The following is a 14,969-nucleotide window of genomic DNA, read 5'->3' on the forward strand; positions in this document are numbered from 1 at the left end:
TTAACAGAACTATCTTAAAAATACATAAATTATGAGAAATTATTATTGCCATTCCTCTTCCCTTTAAGAATTGCTACATTAGGGAGCCTGGCTGCTCAGTTGGTAGAGCATGTGACTCTTGATCTCGGGGTAATGAGTTTGAACCCCACGTTGGTCTTGGAGATTACTTAAGGAAATTAAAAAAAAAAATCTACATTATTATTAGGACCCAAAGACTTGTTCACTACCCTCGTCTTTCACTTCCTTCTTGCTAATTCTTTTTCTTGATACTTTACTCTGTTCCTGTGAACCTGATTACCAAAGGTCTTTTCGAATAAACAATTCATATTTTAGGAATATAGATAATGGTATTTTTTCAGCAAGTCGAATACAATTCAAGACTCTACTTTTGGGGGCTTAACAGAAGATCGCTCATTCATTAACTAATAATATTCTAATTCTTGTCAATTGTTTCCATTGGACTATGGAATTTTTTATGGTGGAGGCAGATATTATCAACCACTATTTTTTCTTAAATTATTTTCAAAATACTGTGTAAGTATAAGATAATGCACTGAAGATACACAAATATACAAGGGTAGCTTTCATTATCTTAAAATAAAATGATCTCAGCCACTCCCCCATTGTATCACCCCAGGAAGTAAAAATCACGGAATACAACTATTTCTTCACCTTTCGCCATGGCAAAAATGACAGACAGAATGCATAAGCTAAGTCTGCTCTGGAATGGTCAAAAAGGCAAAACTGAGGAAATAAGGAAGATCCAGGTGATTGAGAATTGAGAGCTAAGTAAAAGATAAGGATAGGAAAGAGAGAGAGACTGACAGATAGACCCAAGTCCATACACTTACACTGCAGGAAATATAAGATCCAGATAAGAACATGGGTGCTGAGATAGAAAGAACGGGGTCTTGGGAGTTCAGGCTATTGCATTCTTGCCCCACCTCTCAGATACCAGCGTTATAATGCTAGCTTCTGTTTCCTCATCTGGGGTATAAGGAAATTGAACAAACTGCCTCTGATATTCCATCTTTAACTTTCTAAGAATCAATGGAAGGCTCCCAAGTGGTGGAAGGTAATAGAAGCCAAGATGGAAATTTGGAGGAATCTGAAGCCTAGCAAGGCTCTCACAGAGGGAGTGAAGACAGGAACAGCCAAAGTAGGAAAAGAAACTGAGAGAAGTTGAAGAGTCAAGAACAGATCCCACGTGAACCGTCTCCATTTTTCTACCAACACTCTAAGAGAAGAGAAAATAACCCAATTTAATAACCTAAAATAAATCTAATAATGTACTTACTGCTATTAGGTTGAGCCATATATAAAACTGTTGATATTCAGTTGTGACAAAACTAGCAATTTCATATGGTTCAAGTTAATTATTTTCCATTATCCCATTTGGAGACAAGGAGTCTTCATACCGATGATAATTAGCTGATTTACATAGAAAATAACATATTTGAGCCCTTAATTTCTTTATAAAGCTGATATTAGTCAGTAACTAGTAGAACTATTAAATGACCCACACCAACTACTGTGGTTAGATTACTCTCCTTAAGACTATAATTCTGAGATGCTATATCCTCTCTTTCTCCCAGCATATTATGCCTTAATTTTCCATCAAGAAAACGGAATCATAGAATCACAGAAATGAAAACATACAATTTTATTTTATTTTTTATTTTTTTATTTAAAAAATGTAATGTTTGTATTCATTTTTGAGAGAGAGAGACCCATCGGGAGGGGCAGAGAGAGGAGACACAAAATCTGAAGCAGGCTCCAGGTTCTGAGCTGTCAGCACAGAGCCCAACGTGGGGCTTGAACCCACAACCTGTGAGATCATGACCTGAGCCTAAGTTGGATGCTTAACCGACTGAGCCACCCAGGTGCCCCCATACAATTTTATTTTTTTAACATTTTATTTGTTTGTTTGTTTATTTGTTTATTATTTTTTATTTTTAAGTAACCTCTACACCCAGTGTGGGACTCAAACCCACAACTCCAAGATCAAGAGTTACATGCTCCACTGACTAAGCCAGCCAGGCGTCCCAGAAAATATACAATTTTCTTGAGAGTACATAAAAAGACCTTGAGATGGCGTGACCTACGGAAAAAAGTTTAAACAATATAATAAACCATTACTCTATGGGAGAAGGGTTACAAGTAATACCATATAAAAGAAACCAATTATGTACAGAAAAGGTTGGCAGTAAAGAAAGATGCTGAACCTACAAGAGAAAGGGGTATCCCAACCATAAGCTCAAAAACTTCAAATTGATCCTTGCCTAATCATGAAGGAACTGAAAGAAGCATTTAGTTATGTTACTGTGGTTCTCTAGCAGAAGGAACTAGCTCTAAGGAACCAAGAAACTAAAAAGAGAAGTAAAAAGGGGTGGCTCAATTTTTGCCATCCAAACACAAACACCAAAGGATCAGTTAGTGTTGTAAAAAGAGGACTGACATCTGGAGATCTGAGTTTGGGCCCTAACTCTTGTCACTAACTTGTTGCGATCTTGAGCAAGTCTTCACCTTCCAAAATATGAATTTTCACCTCCTCAAAGTGAGGGGGTGTAACAAATGATCTAAAACAATATAATTTCAAACTGACAGAACATTTCAAGAATAGTAGAAGGAATCTTAGCTACAGAGAACACACAGTAGGGAGGTGGGTGTGGGGGGATGGGTGAAGTAGGTGCTGGGGATTAAGGATGCACTTGTTATGATGAACACTGGGTATTGTATGAAAGTGTTGAGTCACTATATTGTGCACCTGAAACTAATATTACACTGTATGTTAGCTAACTGGAATTTAAATAAAAACTTAACAACAACAACAAAAGAATAGTATGGGGCACCTGGGTGGCTCAGTCAGTTGAGCGGCCGACTTCGGCTCAGGTCATGATCTCACAGCTTGTGAGTTTGAGCCCCTTGGCGGGCTCTGGGCTGGAAGCTCCCTCGGAGCCTGGAGCCTGCTTCCAATTCTGTGTCCCTCTCTTGCTCTGCTCCTCCTCCGCTCTGCTCCTCCTATGCTCATGCTCTGTCTCTCTCTCTAAGAATAAATAAAACATTAAAAAAAAAAAAAAAAGAATAGTAGAAGGAACTCCTCTTAAGTTTTTTATCCAAATCAAATTTTATTACCTCTGCTCCATATGCCTTACTATTCTACCTTTATATATATAGACTTATAAATATATGCATTTTTTCTGAACCATTTGAGACTTAGATATCACACTCTTTTACTCCTAAATACTTCCGTGTGTTATTTACTAAGAACAAGGTCATTCTCTATGCAGCCACAGTATAGATATAAAAATTGGGACATTTAACATTGATACAATACTATTATCTAATTCACGATCCATGTTAAATGTTGCCATTTGTACTAAAAGCATTTTTTAGGGCTTTTTTTTTTTTTTTTTCCTAGTCCAGGAACAAATCTAAGGTCACACACTACATTCAGTTTTCATGTCTCTTTTGCCTCTTTTAATCTGGACCAGTTCCTCAGCCTTTCTCAGCCTTTCTGTTGTTTCCTGACCTTGACATTTTTTTTTTTAATTTTTTTTTTAATTTTTTTTTTCAACGTTTTTTATTTATTTTTGGGACAGAGAGAGACAGAGCATGAACGGGGGAGGGGCAGAGAGAGAGGGAGACACAGAATCGGAAACAGGCTCCAGGCTCCGAGCCATCAGCCCAGAGCCTGACGCGGGGCTCGAACTCACGGACCGTGAGATCGTGACCTGGCTGAAGTCGGACGCTTAACCGACTGCGCCACCCAGGCGCCCCTTTAAATTTTTTTTAACATTTTATTTATTTTTGAGACAGGGAGAGACAGAGCATGAACAGGGGAGGGTCAGAGAGAGGGAGACACAGAATCTGAAACAGGCTCCAGGCTCTGTGCTGTTAGCACAGAGCCCAACGCAGGGCTCAACCCACGGACCGCGAGATCATGACCTGAGCCGAAGTCGGCCGCTTAACCGACTGAGCCACCCAGGCACCCCTCCTGACCTTGACATTTTTTGAAGGGTACAGGCCAGTTATTTTGTAAAATGGCTCTCAATTTGGGTTTGTTTGACATTTCCTCATGATTAGATTCTGTTTGTACATTTTTGGCAGGATTACCAGTGAAGCAATGTTGTGTCCTCAGCACTTCCTATTAAGAGATGACGTAGGCTTGATGACTTGGTGAAGGTGGTATTAAAGAGGATCCTCCACTATTTCCCCTTTATAATTATTAAAGTCGTTTATGGAGAGATACTTCACCATGCAAATATCCTGCTCCTCATCAAACTTTCACCCATTTTGCCAGTTTCAGCATCTATGAGTGAGTTTCTCACTCCACCATTTCATCTATATTTACTAGTTGTCATCCTCTGATAGGAAATGCTTTCACTTTTCCTACATTTATATAATGATTTATTTACTTCTTTATATCAGTGTGGACTCATAGGCTCTTATCTCATTCAATGGTTTATAACCCGTTACTAATAGTAATTATTTTGATTAAAGCAGGGTTCTTTTTTTTTTTTTTTTTAAGTTTATTTATTTTGAGAGAGAGAGGACACAAGTTGAGGAGGGGCAGAGGGAGGGAGAGACAGAATCCCAAGCAGGCTCCATGCTGTCAGTGCAGAGCCCGATGTGGGGCTCAAATTCACAAACTGTGAGATCATGACCTGAGCCAAGCTCAAGAGTCAGACATTTAACTAACTGTGCCACCCAGGTGTCCCAAAGCAAGGGTTCTTAATCATTCTTTGTACCATGGACTCCTTTGTCAATGTGGAGAAGCCTACAGACCTCTCGTCAAAATGATGTTTTTAAACTCATTAAATAATTACAGACGACATTACATAGGTTTCCAAATGCAACATACTGAAATAGTGATCAAAATATTAAAAATTTATGATACAATGTGCTTCATTATTAACAGAATAAATAACAAGATCTAGTAGTAAAGACTTCAGGGGTGCCTGGGTGGCTCAGTCGGTTAAGCATTCGACTGGCTCAGGTCATGATCTCTCAGTTTGTTAGTTTGAGCCCCGCGTCGGGCTCTGTGCTGACAGTTCGGAGCCTGGAGCCTGTTTCGGATTCTGTGTCTCCTTCTCTCTCTGCTCCTCCCCCGCTCGTACTCTCTCTCTCTCTCAAAAATAAAAATAAGAACATTAAATTTAAAAAAGAGTGCAAACTCTTATCAACAGGTCTGCAGCAACTGCAATGTGGTAGGAAATTATCTGTGATTTCTATCAGTGACATTCCCAAGTATAGAACTGCTAATACTGCTATGATTTTGTTACTAACACTTATACTAAAAGGAAGTGCTAAATTTCAATATTAGTGAAAACAAAGATGTAATTTTCTCCCCATCCATGGTCGTGAATTTTATCCTGGATGCCTGGTTTAGAACCCCTGATATAGTCTCTTGGTAATCCCAGCCTCCCGAAGGCCCTACCTTAACATCACATTGTTATTCAAGCCCAAAGTTTCAGTCCTCCAACATAAAAGTTATCACACAAATATAGAAAAACTAGATACGACTTGAAGACACTGATTTGAATAAAAGAATAAATTGCTTTAAGAGTCCAGGGCCCTGCAGCACTAAGGCAAAAAAAGTGGCCCCCTGAAGAATGGCCTTGAGCTGGTTGTGGGTCCAGCAAGACCCAAGGTAGAGAAACGGAAGCCCAAATAAGAGGAATGACATACCCAGGATCCCGCAAAGAATGGAGTCAGTAGCAGCAGCCAGAAGTCATCTTTAGAAGGCTTGGTGAATGTACCGTGGCTTCTAAAATGAAGAAACAGAACCCTTATGAATTCCAGCTTTCATGGAGGACCAACAATAAAGATATGTTTATGCTAAATGACACAGAGGTAGACAATAAAGGGGAAAACAAGGCCTAAATTCCATTAGGAAAGAGCTGATGACTTGTGTCAATTTTTCTATAGGTTTTAGTCTACAATGTGACTTTCCCTTAAGAAATCAGATAGCGCCACTGTTGTCCCAGATTAGTGATAATAAACCACAGCAGCTTGACTCTACTGTCTATGGGCCACTGTTGCAGGTTATAAGTAACAATACAGTCACATATAAGAATTCTGAAAATGATCCCCAGATTTAATAAAAAGTAGTGCATTCTCACATGTAATGTTTTCATTTCACCTAAGAAAGACTATGTTCTGAGGTTCTCACAATTTAACTTTTGATTTTAAAAGTTAGAAACAAAATGAGATTGGGGTGCCTGGGTGGCTCAGTCAGCTAAGCGTCCGACTCGGTTTCAGCTCAGGTCGTGATCTCATGGTTAGTGGGATCAAGCCCTGCATTGGCCCCTGCACTGAGCATGGAGCCTGCTTGGGATTCTCTCTCTCTCTGCTCCTCCTCCCACCCCCACATGCTCTCCCTCCCTCTTTCAAAATAAATAAACATTGAAAAAATAAAATAAAATTCTTAAAAAAAAATAGGGGTGTCTGGGTGGTTCAGGTGGTTAAGCATCTGATTTTGGCTCAGGTCAGGATCTCACAGTTTGTGATTTTGAGCCCTCTATCGGGCTCTGTGCTGACAGCATGGAGCCTGCTTGGGATTCTCTCTCTTTCTCTCTCTCTCTCTCTCTCAAATAAATAAACATGAAAGAAGAAGAAAGAAAGAAAGAAAGAAAGAAAGAAAGAAAGAAAGAAAGAAAGAAAGAAAAAGAAAGAAAGAAAGAAAGAAAGAAAAAGAAAATGAGATTGAGCTGAAAACCTAGTTACTTATCTTACAGCACCAACCCCCTGAGAAGCATCAGTTTGCAGACCAGGATGTAACTTCAAGGTTGAAGTTGCAGTGAACTCTGGTTACAGAAGCAAGAGCCCAGCAGAAACATAGAGTATGTGAATGGAGCAAAAAGTGGAAAAATCATTTTAGAAGGGCAACTTCAAATGCTAAAGTTCAAATGCAATGCTTTCTAAATTGGTCAAAAAGTACTTTAAGATTTAAGTTACATTTAATCTCTTTGACTTTAAATGATTTTCTTTGGGAGTGGGTGGGTAAGTTTGGAGTCTGTTTAAAGTAATCACAGGACTCTCCCCTCCTCCTGCTTTAGGAAGTTTGAATTCCACTGCAACCTAGATGTTACCACTCTACCACTGGTCTTCCTTAAAATTCCTCACCAAATCTATGTATGTAGGCAACGGCTTAAATGCAAGGCTATTTATCCTTCCTGAAATAAAAACTATGTTTGTGAGCACTCACGCAAAGTTAAATAGTACATAATTCCTAATGCTTTCCCATCTTTCTTCAGCATTTAAAATCCGAAGACCCGGACATTCTTACACTTAAATTTCTCTTTCCTGACATCCTTGTTGTCTTTTTTTTCAGTATTGGACTGTGCCATTATTCACATTCCCATTAAATCACTACCCACTCCTGCTCATTTTCTGTTTAGCTCGTTCTTAACTATTCATTGCTCTGTTTCTTGATCTACACGTTCAGAACCTGAGGACTGCAGGTGAACAAGGGGAGAGAATTGTGGAAACCACAAATTCATATGTAACTTATGTGTGTTTTTTTTTAATAATAAGAAATAACAATGAGTTTTTACTGATTTGAGCCTGTAGTAGTTTTATCTCCACTACTAGATTGCATTTTACGAATAGCCCCGTCTTAGGGCACAGGTTGGTTGAGCGTCTGACGTGGCTCAGGTCACGATCTCATGGTTCAATGAGTTCAAGCTCCGCATCCAGCTCGCTGCTGTCAGCACGGGGCCCACTTCGGATCCTCTGTCCCCCTCTCTCCATGTCTCTCTCCCGCTTGCACTCTTTCTCTCTCTCAAAAATAAACATTAAAAAATAAAAAATAGAAGAATAGCCTTATCATGTTCAACTTTATATCCCACGAAAGACCTAGCAAATAGGAAGCATCCATTTGATGAACAATGTTCAGAAAAGTGTTAGCACGCCACACTCTTAGTCTACTTAACAAAAAACTCTCTTGTAATGAATCTGGACTGGTTCTTAAGACCACCATCATGATTAGAAGACATCAGCCCAATAAACAATTTAGAAATATTTACAATAGAGGAAAATCATGATAAAAGTGTCATTTCACACAAAATGTAACAAAACAGATCCAAATTTACAATGCTTGGAATGAGACTCTCAAAACATTTGAATCTGAATTAAAAAAAAAAATTTTTTTTTAATGTTTATTTTTGAGAGAGAGAGACAAGGTGTGAGCCAAGGGAAGGGGAGAGAGAGAGGGAGACACAGAATCCGAAGCAGGCTCCAGGCTCTGAGCTGTCAGCACAGAACCTGACTGGGACTGAACTCATGACCTGCGAGATCATGGCCTGAGTCAAATCTGGACGCTTCACGACTGAGCCACCCGGGTGCCCCTAAATCTGAAGTAATCAATCTCTAGATATACATAAAATTACACAAGTCTCCTGCTTCCTTCAGTTCCCAGGTATAGCTTTAAAGTTTGTGGTACCAAAAGGTTTACAGTAGTGGTGCTTCAAGAATTCTCTAGGACATCTCTTGTCTCCCATGGACTTGAGATAACTTTAGAGCTGAAGCCCAGGGAAGAAGTAACTTTGGGAAGAGGGGGAATTCAGGATAATAATATCCAACCACATTAACAAAAAGGAAAGGTTATCTTTATAAAATAAAGTGGTATTAAAAATTTTTTCTAAGTTAATTTTTTTGAGAGAGGCAGAGAGAGAGGGTCTCTCTCCAAGAATCCCAAATAGGCTCAATGCTGTCAGCACAGAGCCCTACAAGGGGCTAGATCCCAGAACGATGAGACCATCCATGACCTAAGCCAAAATGAAGAGTTGGACGCTTAACCGACTGAGCCCCCCAGACGCCCCTAAAAAAGTCTTTTTTCTTAATCGAGGAGGCCAATTCCATCAAAATGTATTCAAATCCTGAAAAATAAAAAATCTCAAAGGGGGGAGGGAATAAGAGAATTACAAGATCTAAGAGAAAATATTACACATCATGGTAAAAAAACGACCTTACATTGAGCAAATAACCTCCAACACCTCTAAAAGCCTGTGTCTTGGGGCGCCTGGGTGGCTCAGTCGGTTAAGCAGCCGACTTCGGCTCAGGTCACCATCTCACGGTCTGTGAGTTCGAGCCCCACGTCGGGCTCTGTGCTGATGGCTCAGAGCCTGGAGCCTGCTTCCGATTCTGTGTCTCCCTCTCTCTCTGACCTTCCCCTGTTCATGCTCTGCCTCTCTCTGTCTCAAAAATAAATAAACGTTAAAAAAAAATTTTTTTTTGAAAAAAAAATAAAAAAAAATAAAAGCCTGTGTCTTAAGATGCCGACTTGGCTCTTGGCCCTTCTGACTTAGTAAACGCTACCTAGTTGATTTGGGGTAAATTGTTTCTATGGCTTTTGCTAACCGGTCTGTTGTGGCTTGCCCTAGAGGTTTGAGGGTCCCAAGAGAAAGACTGGGGGACTGGCTTTCCAAGGTTGCTTAAAATTGGTGGAAATCGAGGGTTTAATCTTTCCAGGGTCAGGACGCCTGAGTGGCTCAGTCGGTCGGGTGCCTGACTTCCACTGCGCTCATGATCTCACAGTTCGTGGGTTCAAGCCCCGCCTCCGGCTCTGTGCTGACAGCTCAGACCCTGGAGCCTGCTTTGGATTCTGTGTCTCATTCTCTCTTTGCCCCTCCCTCACTTGTGCTCTGTCTCTCAAAAATAAATACAAGTAAAAAAAAAAAAAAAAATCTTTCCAGGGTCAGCTCAGGTTTGATTTGGGGAAAAAACTCGAGGAGTGTTCAGAATCCAGCCAGTCAGACCTCTGGACCTTAACTTCCCCATCTGTAAAATGGAGCAGGCGATCGCCACTCAGAGAGAGGAAGAATCACAGGATCACAACCCATGGCTCCGCCAACGTGAAAGCAGCCATCCAGTTAGGGCAAGAAGTAGGCGGCGCGCACAGAAGAGCGAGAACAGGGCAGTTCGCAGGAAGTGCTTCAGGGCTGGGAGGGGAAATAGAGGGCGGAGGCGGGAATGTGAAAACGGAGCGCTCGCTGCGCAGTTTGTACTGAAGCTCAGGGGAGGCGGGGCAAAGCCGAGGTGAAGGGGTTAGTCAGTGGATAGGCAAGATGGGCCACCTCCCCCGAAAAGAGAGGGTTGGGTGCGGGGGAGGCTCTGAGGTGGCGGCTGAGGAACGTGGGGGGAGGGGTGAAAGCGAACGCTCTCAGGAAAAGGGGCGGGAAGCGCGCGCTAGCGCGCGCATGCGCGCGCCTAGCTCCTTCAGCGCACAGGCCTGGGTTTCTGACCGCGCGCCCCGCGCCGACGGCGCGGACGTTAGAGAAGGAGGAGCCACGCGGCCCCTCCTCGCCGCGCCGGGACCTTGAGCGTCCAGCCGCGCGTACCCCGTGGTGGCGGGTCGTCACTTTTTTCTCCAGTGGGGGTTTAGGTAGCCGGGAAAGGAAACACGTTTCTCTCCGTTGCTTTTTTTCGTCCCCTCCCCCACGAAAAATGGGACGGGAGGTCCTGGGCGTGTCAGGGAGAGTCCGTTCCGGGTTTTCCCGCCCACTTCAACTCCGTGAGCGCTTCGACTGCGCGGCGCTTCACTCCACCGGGCGCGCCCGAGCCCTCCGCCGGAACTCGTTCCGCCTCCCCCACACGTCTTTCTCCGGCAATGCAAAGTGGGAGCTCGGACCTCTTTCCCTGAGGCCCTCAGGCCGGCTGTCACCCCCTATCTCTTCGGCGTTGCGACTCTGACTGCCCCTGGCAGCTAGAATTCTCTAATAAGGTCGCTCTGAGGGACTACTTGATGTCTCCGTGCGCTCGGTGGTGCGGCCGCTCTCTGAGCTCTTCCTGGAAACTCCCGCCTCGGGGAGCCAGGAGAGCCCGGCCGGGGGGGAGGGGAGCGGAGGGGACGCGCACGCCCCCCTGTCCCGGGGGAGGGCTCCGCGCCCCCGCCCTCCTCCCCGCGGGGAGGGGAGGGAAGGCGCGAGAGGGGGAGGGGAGGGAGCGGGGCGCGGAAACGGGGGGGGGCGCGGCTTCCCGCCCCACCCCCCACCTCGAGAACAACGGGTTCCCGCTGCTGCCCCCTGCCGCCCACAGCGCCCCGCACCCCGCGCCCCTCCCCGGCCCCGAGAGGGGCGTCGGGGGCGCCGCCGCCGCCGGGGCCGTGGGAACCGGTGCCGAGACTTACAAGAACTGACCGGTTTCCTGTCAGAAAACTTCCAGTTACTTTAGAGAAGCCGGTTGGGCCAACTTGGTCCCAGCCGGAGTTGGCCACATTTCACTACAGCCTGGTGACCTCCCTTCTACTTTAAAACAACGGGGAATAATCTTGGGGGAGGCAGTGGGTTGATAAAACCAAGAGCAACACCACGTTGCACCGCTGCGACTCAAAGGAAATTAAACAAAATACTGACTGGGGGGAATTTTTAAAGGGCTACCGAACAGAAGGAACTCGGGTTTTTCAAGTTAAAGCCTCTCCCCCCCCCCGCCCCCCGCAGCTGTATGTACACAAAGATGTGAGTCAGGAGCGTTCACCAGAGCAGGACATCAGCTCGTGAGCTTACTTGAGTTTGTAGTCCAAAACACCTTCCCGAACTTTTAAAAAGGCGGTTGTTTCGGGATCCAGCAGGAAAAAAACCAATTCGAAAGAGCCTGAAAAAGTTCAATTAGAATAGCAGCCACATTTCAACATTTCCCAGATTTTGCAATATTAAACTGTGAGGGTTGGAGCCAAATTTTAAGGCAGGAATTCTCACTGCCAAATTACAAATTTCTCAAAATGAGGGGTGTTCAACCAAATTGCTGCCAGACCCCATAAACAGGCACTAACAGCACTGCTATAATTACACCTTATTATCTCCCTCTCAGTCTTCCTTGATTCACTGCCGGGTAAAATCCTCATCCCGGGTGTCACTAGCTGGCCTTTTTCTGGGGCTGAACAATCACACACCTCCCGTTCCTCAGTTCACCCAGTGCCTCTTTAGCTGTATAACTGATCTGCCTCTCTTCCATTCTTCACAGTCCCATCTCTTCCTAAAATGGAACCCAATCAGATGGGTTCTTTTCACCACCCCCCCCCCCAGCTTCCCTAGGGACTAAGAAATGAAGAAGATGAAAACAAATTTATCGGAATTACTCACAAGAAACATTTCTTCTTTGAAGAAAAGGATTTAGGCCAAGAAACCAAATTTGTTGTTTAACTCAAGCCCCCTACAGGGATTTAGCATAGTGGGTTGAATGCAGTTAAACCAGCTTAATCACTTTCTTTGTTCTGGGCTCTTTGCATTTATTTAATGTTGTATTTTAACACGATTTGACACAACCTATACTAATTTCTTCTGTTAGTGTAGAGTCTGCATTGTTAGACCGTACAACATAAGCAAACAGAAGTTTCTGCAGAACATTTGGCGTTTTGTAGAATTCGGTACTAAACTGCTATATGACCAAGACTAAAGCAGTAGGGTGGTTTGGGGGGTGGGGGGAAGGGGAGGTGGGAAGTCACGTTTTCATTTTTAAATCCAGAGATTTTTAAAGCACAAAAGAGTGGCCAAGGTAGACCACTGAATTCTTTGGGTAAGATCTGTAGCTCCCCCGCTCTCGCTAGGAGTCATATTTACTCATTTTCGCCTGGAAGTTTTGTTGTTGTTGTTGTTGTTGTTGTTGTTGTTGTTGTTGTTGTTTCAATAGCAAGAAAAGAAAGATCATGCTGGATCTCATCCCCGCTAGATTTTAATTCTTCCAGCCTTTCTCCCTCTTAAATAACAATCCTACCCTGCTTCTCACCAGCCCCAGATTGAGGGGCATTCATTCACAAATGACTCCTGAGCCTCTTTCTGAAAGTCTGCTTCCTTATAAAGCCAAAACCTCAATACTAAGGCTCAATGAATTAAGGCTTGTAAAGATGCAGGCGGAAAACTTAAATGCCTGGAGAAATAATCTCCTTTCTGTTTTGGCTTTATCCAACATGCAGGAATATCTGTCCTTTACTATGTGGGAGCCAGACACTGTTCTAAGCTCTTTATATGAATTAACTCCTCACAACTGGCCTAAGAAGTGGGTACAATTGTTGCCATTATTTTACACATGAGGAAATTAAGACACAGAGAAGTTAAGTAACTGGCACAAGATCACCCAGGCTGGAAACTTCAGAGACAAGGTTTGAACTCAGGCTGCTTCCATTATTCTTCTCATCGTCCAAGCTAGTTATTACTTTAACTGTCCATAGAGTGAAGGGGTCACTGTTCGTTCATCATATTTTGCACTCAGGATGTCCCCTATAAGACTAAGTCCTGGGCCATGGTGTGTGTGTGTGTGTGTGTGTGTGTGTGTGTGTGTGTATGTGTTTTAAATTTTTTAATGTTTGTTTATTTTTGAGAGAGAGAAGAAGAGAATGCAAGTGGGGAAGGGGCTGAGAAAGAGGGAGACACACAGAATCTGAAGCAGGCTCCAGGCTTTGAGCTGTCAGCTCAGGGGCCCAAAGCGAGACTCGAACCCACGGACCATGAGATCATGACCTGAACTGAAGTCGGACGCTCAACAGACTGAGCCACCAGGCGCCCTCTGGGCCGTGTTTTTTCCTCTGGAACTCCAGTAAAGTGAAATTCGTTGAGATCTGCTCATGAAAAGCATTCCCAAATCAAATTACTCTCTTGGAAGCCAGCCTCAAACTGCTAGCATATGTATTTGTAAATGCTAACCAGGACAGACGCGTCCAAACTCACCGGATTCAGAACATGCCTACCTCACGTTATAAAGAAAAAAGATGGTTAGAAAGCAATTTGGATTCTCTGATATTGAACTAGGTAGAAAGCAGGAGGTGAAGTGGGAAGAGATAAGGTGATAGAAACCAAGAGAAAATGAATGTGACATATGTGCACATGCAGAGATCAGTACTACACTGCAAGAATGAATATCAAGGTCATGCAGAAGAAGAAAAGCATGTGCACGTGTTATGACAGAACCAGAAAAGGAACATAAAACCTAAAAACGACATGGCAAGGGGAGGCAGTGGGGTTTCAGGTTGAGTTTTCCCCCATAGGGAGTTCAGATAAATTAAGTAGAATTTTAGGCTGGATTAAGAGAAATATAGCATCTAGAACAAGGGGGGGGGTGGGAATCCACTTTATTCTGTATTAGACCACATCTAAGTGACGTGTTCACTTTTAAAGGGATGTAATAAAGAGCAACCAACCAAGATGGTGAGGAGACTTGAACCCCCGGGTAATGAGGAAAAGTTGAAGAATTCATGAGTGATAGAAGAACCATGTTGAAATACCTGAAAGGCTACTGAATGAAAAGGAAATTAAACTCATCCTGGGGCTGCCCCAAGACTAGAACTGATGATTAGGAGCTTCAGAAACACATGTTTTAGTTCGGAATATGGAAGAAGTCATGTAATAGAATGTAGCAATCTCCATCCACATCCATCACTAGAAGCATACAAAATGCACGTGGTGGCTGGACTATATAGTGTTCAAGGTGCCTCTCATCCTTGCTTTGACATTCACTTAGACACCGTAAAAAGAGGAAAAACAATATAACGCACCTCATTAGTTTGTTGAGAAGCACTTAGCGCACAGTTATAAGTAATAGCACTCACTAAAAGTCAGCTGCTAATAACATCGATGAAGTTCTAAGATTTAGTCTTTATAAATTTATCAGTGGGAGATTATTTAAGTCTCGTGTTTATAGATCACCTTTTTGGCATTATCAATATTATCCTGAATGGTGGCTTGGGTATCACTTAAGCAACTTTAGGATATCCCGATGCAACTGAAACTTATTTAGTAGCATCCGGGGAGCAATCTTGTGAATTCTACACCGTCAGGATCTTACAAGCTGAATTGTAGCACTATGCTGCGATTCCAGAGGTAAACGATATGATAAGATAATGTGAGGTGACTGTTGGAAGGGTGAAGAAAATAAACTTAATAAAATCTGGCAGACGGAGAGAACTCCAGCAGCACAGCTTTGTGTTAATTGTTGAAAAGCAACAGCAGCTGAGGTCAGCCTTACTTTTCACATAC

At 43.1% G+C, this 14,969-nt stretch overlaps 2 long non-coding RNA genes across 2 annotated transcripts in view; both read right to left on the reverse strand.

Moving 5' to 3' along the window:
* LOC125912905 (uncharacterized) overlaps positions 1 to 1,508 on the reverse strand; it is a 32,193-nt gene extending 30,685 nt beyond the window's left edge. Inside the window, exon 1 of the long non-coding RNA XR_007454868.1 lies at positions 1,298 to 1,508. This is a non-coding gene — a long non-coding RNA (uncharacterized LOC125912905). The remainder of the gene's footprint in view (positions 1 to 1,297) is intronic.
* A 1,318-nt stretch (positions 1,509 to 2,826) lies between these two features.
* Positions 2,827 to 10,877, reverse strand: LOC125912906 (uncharacterized). Its single transcript, XR_007454869.1, has 3 exons — positions 10,344 to 10,877; positions 5,692 to 5,770; positions 2,827 to 3,046 (listed from the first exon to the last, which is right to left on the reverse strand). It is a non-coding gene; the product is annotated as an uncharacterized LOC125912906 (long non-coding RNA).
* Positions 10,878 to 14,969: the final 4,092 nt, after the last annotated feature.

Source organism: Panthera uncia (genome assembly GCF_023721935.1).
Source record: "Panthera uncia isolate 11264 chromosome C1 unlocalized genomic scaffold, Puncia_PCG_1.0 HiC_scaffold_4, whole genome shotgun sequence".
Taxonomy (NCBI): Eukaryota; Metazoa; Chordata; class Mammalia; order Carnivora; family Felidae; genus Panthera; species Panthera uncia.